The following is a 9,903-nucleotide window of genomic DNA, read 5'->3' as shown; positions in this document are numbered from 1 at the left end:
TTCAGAATCTTTTTTTTCTTCATTTCCCTTCTCTAAAAACTGGTGCGTCTTATGGTCCAGTGCGTCTTATGGTCCGAAAAATACGGTATGTAATTTCTCAACTGTATAGTATCCTTGTGCAGATCTCAGACTATACCAATCCTACCTATATATTGGGAAACAGAAATTGGGACATCCATCTCACCATTAGAATGTGAAAATGGCACTCCCATGTAAAGAGCAAAAAAACAATTATAAAATTTTCTCTAGATGGTATCTATGCCCTGTGCACCGCATATCCTCATCCTTTCCTGACAGATGCTGGAGTTGCAAGACCCAAAGAGGCACAATACTTCATTTGGTAGGAATGCTCAGAAAAAAATTGCCTATGGGAGGAGATAATAAAACTGTACAATACAATCACAGGCTTTGATATACACAATACACTTAAAGTGACCGTGTTTTCAATTATACCAAGGTCCAATAAATCTGCTAAATGAAATCCATTTCCCAATGGCAGCCAGGGCTGTTATCGAAAGAAAAGGGATGCAACCCACAGCCCCTAGTAAGGGGGATTGGCTACAGGAGTTGGAAAAGATCGAACACATGGAACAGCTTGTTGCAGAGGATAAGGATCAAACTGAAAACTACAAAATTACCTGGTCAGCGTGGGATGGGTTTAAGGAATCACCCCAATACCTAACATTCTATTCTTGACAGGTGCAGCTGCCGCTTGGCATTGGTAATGTGGATTTACCCCCACCCCACATACTCATACCCAATTACCTTGTTCATACCTCCTTTTCCCTCTAGCTTGATTGTCCCCCCCTCCTTACCCTGTTCTACTATTGCTAAATGTAACCTTCAGAGACATTAGGCAGTAAAAGGAGTTAATACCCGTTTCATACAAATGGAAAAGGGTTATTTACAATGTTGCAGTGAATTGGATTACACTGGGGAACGCATTTTTTGTTGAGTTAGATCTTACACTTGCTGTTTTAATAATTATTGGGTGCTAAATCCAGAAATGACCACAGTTTTTTGCTATCACATCCAGTGTTTATGATACAGCGTACCCTCCATTTTTGTCAAAAAACATACAAATTGTTCATACAATGAAAAAGTAATGAAATAATAACTTGAATGTACTGTATATTTAAATTTCTTTTTGTTCATACAAAGAATTGATTGTTACTCTATGACATTTTTTTTTGACAATAAAACATTTGAAAATGAATCGGGTAAGTGGTTAAGGTAAAAATTTTGGCTTATAGCTTTTCCTGGAGTGTTCAGTGTTAGGACAAACCCGCCAGATGCTCCAACAATAGTCAGCCATCATATTTACATCCCATCTCCCCTGATACCATCCTTCCATGACCTTCAAATCTTGGTGGAAACATTTACCTTGCTCATCACTGACTGCACCATGGTTTTCTGGGAAGTTAGAAAGATGGCTATGCAGAAAATGCACCTTGATGCTCATATTGCAACCAAGCATTTTGTAGCTTTTCAAGAGTTTCTGCACAATTTTTGTGTAATTATTTGCTCGCATGTTTCCAAGAAAGTCCTTGACAATGGCTTTGAATTATAACCAATCATTGGTTTCGACTTCTGACAATGTTCATCTTTGATGAGCTGCCGAATCTGTGGACCATCAAACACACTGGCCTTTATTTCTTCAAATGACAGGCTAGGAAATGCTAAAATTAGGTACTTGAAATAGTCTCCTTCAGTTGGCAAAGCTTTACCAAACTGCTTCATCAGACCCAGATTCATGTGCAGAGGCAGGAATATAATATTCTTTCTATCAACAAGTGGCTCATGTAGAATGTTTGGATCACCTAGTTTTAGGGCAGATCTTGGAGGCCACTTCCTTTCCACCCAATGCCTCTCACGAGCTCTGCTGTCCCACATGCAGAAATAACAGGGATACTTGGTGTATCCCTGTTGCTGACCAAGAAGGAAGCATACCATTTTAAGGTCAACACAGATGACCCAACTGTGTTGGTGATATTGTCACAACTCAATGACTCTCTTTATGTCTGCATATTCTTCACAAAGAGAAACTGAATGGCCGATTGGGACTGACCCAAATATATTACCATTGTGAAGGAGGACACACTTTAAGCTTCGCTTTGAGCTATTGATAAATAGTCGCCATTCAGTTGAGTTATAGACTAGAATTCCCAATTCCTCCAATAAACCAAATATATTATGGCAACATACAAAGCCACTGTCGGTTCTAAAGTACTGCAGAAATGCAATTTCTCTGGTTCAAAATTACAATACCTTCATTCCTTTTTCAAGTAAGTTTTTCTCACGCAGTCTTGATGCTAGGAGTTCTGAAGCCTTCTTCGAGTCCAAAATCACTCAACTCATGCTGATCAAATCCCTTATGAACAGAGTCCTCTTCAATTTCAAACTCTTTATCATTGTTGTCACCCAGTTTATCACCATATTCATCTTCTTCAAGAGAGGGTAGTGTAACAAAAACCGGCACTTGGATTTCATCTGAATGAGCCACTGGGCGTATAACTGATGGTAGACTAGGATACTCCATGTTACATTTAATTTTCTTGTTATATCCTGAAGTTTTCACTGTACAAAAGTAACAGTCACTGAAACGATCTCCTGGCTCTTGCCAAACAATAGGTATACCAAATGGCATCTTATCACGTGTTCTCTTTATCCACATCCGTAAACCCTTGACACACTGTTTGCACACCTTATGAGGGGTTTCTCCTTTCTTCAGTTATTTGTATGTGACACTGCACTGTAATATATGAATATATATTCTGCTATGTATATGTTGTTTAAAAAAAGGTACCAGACAAGGTTTCCCTCTCTCCTACCTGTTATTTGCACTAGCAATCGAACCGCTTGCAATTGCCATAAGGAGTTGCCCCGACATCAGAGGTATTGAATGTGGAGAAGTGAAACATAAATGTGCGCTCTTCGCAAATGATATATTGATGTATATCACCTCGCCCTTATTTCAATCCCCAATCTATTTAAAATCTTTAAACAGTTTGCCGACCTTTGAAGATTACAGGTCAACCACTCCAAGTTGATGGCCATGAACATCTGAATCTTGAATCTTGACCAAGCTACCGTTTCCTCTCTGAAACAGGCCTTCACTTTGGATTGGCACACAGAGACGTTACCATATTTAGGAATCAAACCTATCCCCACACACAGCTAGCTTTAAAACAAGAATTACTGTCCCTTATTCAAACTAATCTTTGCGGATCTCGCCAGATGGTCTTCCTCCCCCCATCCTCGATTGGAAGGGTGGCAGCAGTCACAATGACCCTACTGCCCAGGGTTCTTTACCTGTTCTAAACACTAGCGATTCCAGTTGCGCGGGGGTCACTGGATCCACTCCAAACTAAAATTATGGAATTTATTTTAGGTAATATGGGGAGCAGGATCAATTGCACAACAATGCTAACCCCTAAGGCACAAGGAGGGCTGGGTGTCTGTAACTTTAGACACTATCACAGAGCCGCCCAGGTCACACAACTTGTACAATCTCGTACTACGCTGGTATTTAACCAACCCCAATGTGTAGATATAGAAACCCTGTCCTTCCCTTCAGTACTCCTTGTTGGTGTGGGATGGACTGAAACACTACTCGCCCCTAGCTCCTCTTTGGGGGAACCCTGAGTTTCAGCTAGGTATATCATCCCACCAATTTGAGTGGTGAAGACACGGCTTGTATAGGGTGGGAGATCTAATTTCTGGTAGCAAAATGCTGAGTCTCAACCATCTAGTTCAAAATAATGAACTGCCCCCAACTGAATATTTTCACTATGCTCTGCATAAACCATTAGCTCCAAAATGTCTCAGGGTAAGCCCCCTTATTGCAAAACAGCCTTCAAAATTATTTTAATCGCTGGCAGACTCTGACGGACAGATCTCAATGCTCTACTTAGCTCTGTCAGCCTCCTTCAGGCTACCATACATGAAGGCTTGGGAAAGGGACCTACAGCAATTATGGGAAATGGAGGAGTGGATCGAGGTAGCTCACAATATTTCTAAAATCTCGCCTAATATAGGCTTTATTGAATTAAACTATAATGTCCTGTTATGCTGGTACGCACCAGACTTGTTAGAGTTTCCTATATTTTAAAACATAGAATCTTCTGACCTATGTTTTAGGGGTTGCGAGAATGCAGGGGACATGAAAAATATTTGGTAGTCTTGTCTGGTCACACAGAAATACTGAAAAAGAGTCTTTGACCTTATGTCACAGGTGATAAACCCCCCTCCCCCATCCCACACCCTGGAGATTTCACTACTGAGCAAACTTGACATGCCCTTGCTGAAATACCCAAAGAAATTCTGCAACTATGTGCTGCTGACAGCCAGAATTGCACTGGAAATTACTTTGCACCCCACCTTCCACCCCCACTTGCTCCATTAAAGGCTAAATAAACTGGATACTGGTAAATGACAAGCTTACGTGTACCCTTAAAGACACGCCACACGTCTTTGAACTTACCTGGGACCAGTGGATCAATCACTGTTCCACAACATTGATGCCTTCCTGATGTAGATTCCCCCCATCTCCTCCCCCTACCTCCCCCCTTTTATCTCTTTTTTGTAAAACAGGGAAATCTTGGAGACACAAGGCCCCCTTTTTTATGCATTCGATGTAAAGTATTACAATGTTATCTACCTGATTCTCACATTGGACGCATTGGAAAAATGATGTAATTGTTTCACCTGTTATTGTTATTTATAATTCTTTTCTTAAACCTGTTTTTCGTTATTAAACATTTATTGACATAAAAAAGTGGTCATTGTATGTATGTGACTACAATATCACAAGTATTCCACAAATGTGCAGATAAAAGGAACCTTGAAGATTCTGAGCAAAGTGGAGAAAGGTGTTATAAGTGTTATTAGGAAGAAGGCTCACCTTCCAACACAACAATGACTCAAAATACATACCAAAACTGACAACTCAATGGCTGATGGAGAAAAGAGTCAGTGTCCTTGTGTGGCTTGGTTAGAGTCCAAATATACACCTATGGAAATCTATGAAATGGAAAATCTATGGAATGACTTGCAGTTGCAGTCCACCAAAGGTCACTATCCAGTCTGAGTGAACGTAAACATTCTGTCAACTGGGCAAAAAATGCAGTCTAGATGTGCATTGTTGGTATATAAGTTTACCAAATAAAAAAAAAAGTGAAAAACAAAATCACTGTGATCAGAAAATAATAATAGAATAAGAAGCTAATGAGGACCAAGTCAGTTGCCAGGCTGGGTGTAAGACCCTGGTCCAACAACAATACTCGCCAGGCACCAATCTCCCAATCTAACCCTGCACTCTTCACCTATAAACCTTGGCCCTGCTCAACCTTGGGAGACTGATTCTGTTTCCCAGCACACGGTTGCCCCCAGGACTTAGTGCGCAAGGAATGGTGTTTGGGGATGAGCTGGCAGAGGACCAGGAGCCCACTGATTTGGCAGTTCCAATATTCTAGCACAGACCAGAATACAGAGCAAGAGGTCATTCACAGATTATCCGTCCACCAGACGAGGTACAAAAGGGCAAGACACAAGCAGAGTCAGGGTCACAGGCAAAAGGTCGGTCCAGGCAATACAAACTCCCAGGTCAGGAACGGTAATTCACACACATACACACCAGCAGCAAGTTAGCCTAGCTTAACGCTGCAACAGGCACTGGTGACTGGGAGCAGATAGGCTATAAAGTCCCAGCAGCCCATAGCAGTGCAGGACTGAGTCAGGAGCTGGTCAGCCTCTAGAATCCCCTTCAGCCGTGCACAGCCTAACAATGGATGGTGGGGATGCCATGAAATGCATCCGGCTACACATCTTAAGAGAAGCAAGGGCTGCTGCTATTTCTCTATACTCTTTGCTGCTGCAAGTGACATTGCTGGGCAAAACAATGTGTGGGATACTGCGGTGCCGCACAGCACAGAATCCCCAGCCTGATAAGCATTTCTTAACACTGGATTATTTCGTGCAACACATGCATGAGTGGGTCAGTTTGGCAGATGGTTGAGTTGGAAGAAATGATGGAATACATTTTGGTGAGATAGGAGTGTGGTAGTAAAAATGGTCGAAGTTATTATGTTTTTGTAGATAAATCTATTTCAGGAAAGTGAAAAGATCCAGTGCCTAATTCTTACAAAGCTGAGATAGCTGACTTTAATGTAAGCACAGCAAAGACTGATTGCATATTGAAGAAACAGTACACTGACCTATAGTTATGGGTTCTTCACCAACTAAAGGCTGTTGGGGATTCTGGACCATATTGTGGGGGAGTGGGTTTTCCAAGAGAGAGAATAATGGAAAACTCATTTGATGAAGTACTTTGTTTCCTGAAATTTTGGCAAACAAAAACTTCAGACACAACTAAGACAAAAGCCAAGGTATGGCTTGGGAATTTATTGGGCCTCTAGGTTCGCCAAGTGTAGTGTTTGCATGGCCATGTAAAGAATTACCAGATAAATATGTGCTGTTTATTTCTGTTTATTTCTGCTGTTGTAAATTTCTTTTATTCAAAAAATAACGTATCTTGTCTGTTTTTTCATCTTTATTAACTGCTAGAAGAAAATGCTAGCCATCTGCTATTCCAATTTACACTTTTTGTGTGTTTTTTAAGACTAATAACAGAGGCAACTAAATGTTTCCACATTCACAGTATAAAATATTTTATTAATTTTTTTTTATTTGCTCTTTTCTTCTATTTACTTTTCTTTACAAGGTTGTTAGTACAGTATGATTTAGATATTCAATATCCTGTGTCCTGTGTCCAATATCCTCTCTTTACTTTTCCACATTGGTCATGTCTTCCAATACCCTCAAATATAGTCATATATATTTAAAGGAGAAGAAAGTTAGATGCTAGATATCAGACACCATTTTCTACCTTCCAAGTACAAGTGCAGTTTATAGTTGTCCTTGGCATGATATATCTGGCATGTTTGTGAAAGACATTTTGAACACTGCTGCAACTGTGCCAATATTGCAGTTGACACATCTCATTTGATATGAAAATGTAATAACCATATCACTTACATGTCAATCTCATTGCTCTCAGTACAAAATTTGAGCAACAGGTGTGGTTAGATCTAAAGCTACGTACACACTTCCAATAATTATCGTTGGTAAACGAACGACGAACGATCCTGCACGATATCGGCGAACGATCGTATAGCACCGATCCTGTACATGCAGATAACGACACGATCGTTCGCAGATATTGTACACACAATAGATGCGATCGTTTGAGCGATACAGGAAGTGACGTGCACGACAGGAAGTGAACGAACGTTCGTTCATCACGCATGCTCAGACCATGGACGATCAATGAACGACCGTACACACGATAGATGGTAAACGATCGTCGTCCAATCCGATCCGCCGGTCCGGTCGTTCATTTCCAGCGACTATTGTCGTTCGTCGGCGTCGTTGGTTACTTTTTTTACGAACGATTTTTGACCAATCGATCGTTCGTCGTTCGTTCGTCGTTCATTTCCAACGATAAAAATTGGAAGTGTGTACGCAGCTTTACTCAGTATCATAATACAATACCTATAGCTGCAACAAAGGCCATGTTAAATCGCAAAACATTTGTATTAACAACTGAACTTGACATTTCACCCTGTTGAATATGAATATTATCTGCATGAATGTTAATATTATATGACCCTATCCATGCACATATATATTCAATAAATGAAGGTTCATGCATAAATAATACCTAGTTACTCAAACAGTTTAAATAAGGAACAAGCTGAAACATAAAATACTCAGCAGTATTGTTCGATATGAATATAGGAACTTAAATCAACAAAGTATACAGTAAATAAAAATAATGTTATTAGTAGGTAAACCCCTGAAGTAATAATGGTTAATTGGTAATGCTTCAATTACAAAACAGCAAAACAACATACCAATAACATATAGGACCATATAGGAATGCATTCAGGAATATCTTTTAGCTACCAGTTAAGATGTTAATGGGTACCCCAGAAGCCTGCTTCCCTAAGAAGAGACCCCAAGAAGAGAAATCCATTCACTCATTTCCAATTTTTATATAGTTAATTCCCATTAGGAATCATTGGAGATTTCGGATTGGTTACTGGGTGTGACTTGTAGGACACCTATTGGCTGACACATTCCTCAAGCTAGGGATTGGCTAATTCAAACCTCAGGAATTTAATAGACATCCCAGCTAGTTTGATATGGGAAGCTGGAGCCGAAGTGACTGAAGTTTTATGTGGAAACCAGGTGGGGTCATCTAAAGCTGTCAACAAAAGATCGAGATGGGCTATCACTCCAACCCACCTGTCCAGTTATTCATCCATCTTCTGCTGACTCAGGCTTGATTGATTTATTACCCCTTAAAGGCCCTACTGGTAATCAGCTTTAATATGGGAACTGCATCTGTTTACTGAAATCAGTATTATTGTCCCATTCCTGCATTTTTGAATGATACTTAATATGTATAACTAAGACAATATTAGGTACCATATATATATAAACAATCATGTTGTGCAACACACCCCTTTGTGGTAATATTTCTATTAGATTTAGATTAGAGTAGACTCTCCTTTATTTTAACATGCAATGATAGCTGTAAAAATAATTATACAAAACCTCCTTTATAGACGCATTTCTTATGTTCACAATACCTTATTTTTTTGTTTTCCACAAATGTGTTGCATAATATTGCCAGCATGTTAACTTCTGCTTTAAGAAGGCTCAGGGGAGGAGCGTTTTAGTTTAATTTTTTAGCTAATTTATTAGGTTTAAAAAAAAGAATCATTTATAGGTTGGATCTAAATTCCCAACTATCTTTGCACTAAACGTCTTGATTATAACACTTTTCTACTGTATGTTGCATATACTATTTAACTCCATTGAAATATTTTAATGAGTTTTAAAACCTGGCTGTCAGTGTTTTTCATTGTAAATACAGCTGACAATCAAAAATCCAGTTCCTTCAGTTTTCCGGCATGAATTTCGGTTTGCATTTTCAATACAGGGACTGTAGTACACTGTTTGGTCACTTATGTTTTGATGGCACTGTTCTGCAGAAACAGCTGTTAGGTCTTGCTTACTACACTAAATACACATTGAGACGTCCCTGCTGTCTGCTCCCTGGAACTGTGCCAGATGTACGTGGGTGCTGCGAGAGGAAGGCTGGCCTGTGTGTGGAGGTAAGTATAACTTTCATAAATCTAGAATTTTCGAAAATCCAGCACTCCTCGTGCCAGGCGGTTGCTGGATTTTTGAAAGTCAAAAAATACCTAACCTCATAATATTGTTCAACTAGAACTAATTAAATAACTATTCACAGGAATTTAATTTAGACTACATAAATACATAATTTCAAAATACAACATCCACAAATTTTGACATAAATCAGCATTGTCGTATATAGAAGAAATTTAAGAATGGCCAAGAAGAGAGTTAAATGCTGTTTACTGTACTTGACTTAAGTACTATAGGGTTTTATATCTGGGATATGTTTATTTCCCTAGGGGATGGACCTATGTCTTTTTTCAACCTGACTAACTTTGTAACTATGTAACAAAGGTATTTTCTTCTTTTAAATACTATTTGCAATAATTTCCTGATAAAATGGTTATACATTTTGAGGAACAAATTGCATTCATTCTGTCACCCATCACAGGACATTGAGGCTGATTCATCAAGCAAAATCGGAAGCTCGCTCGCGCATTCGTATTTGCGATCCGAAATCGTACGCCGTCACGCAATTCAGCAACTGAAAAAGCTTGCGGCCGGAGCCGCGCATCTCTAGCAGCTTTACACTGGCGAGGTTGCATTAAAAGTCACTGTTCCCCTAAAAAATCATTCTTTCTAATTGCACACATATTACCCATAGCCCTAAAAAAAAATGTTTGCGCTGTTTAAATG

The sequence above is a fragment of the Pyxicephalus adspersus genome, chromosome 3 (genome assembly GCF_032062135.1).
Source record: "Pyxicephalus adspersus chromosome 3, UCB_Pads_2.0, whole genome shotgun sequence".
Lineage (NCBI taxonomy): Eukaryota > Metazoa > Chordata > Amphibia > Anura > Pyxicephalidae > Pyxicephalus > Pyxicephalus adspersus.
The sequence above is the reverse complement of the archived record's forward strand: the minus strand, read 5'-3'. Positions refer to the sequence as shown.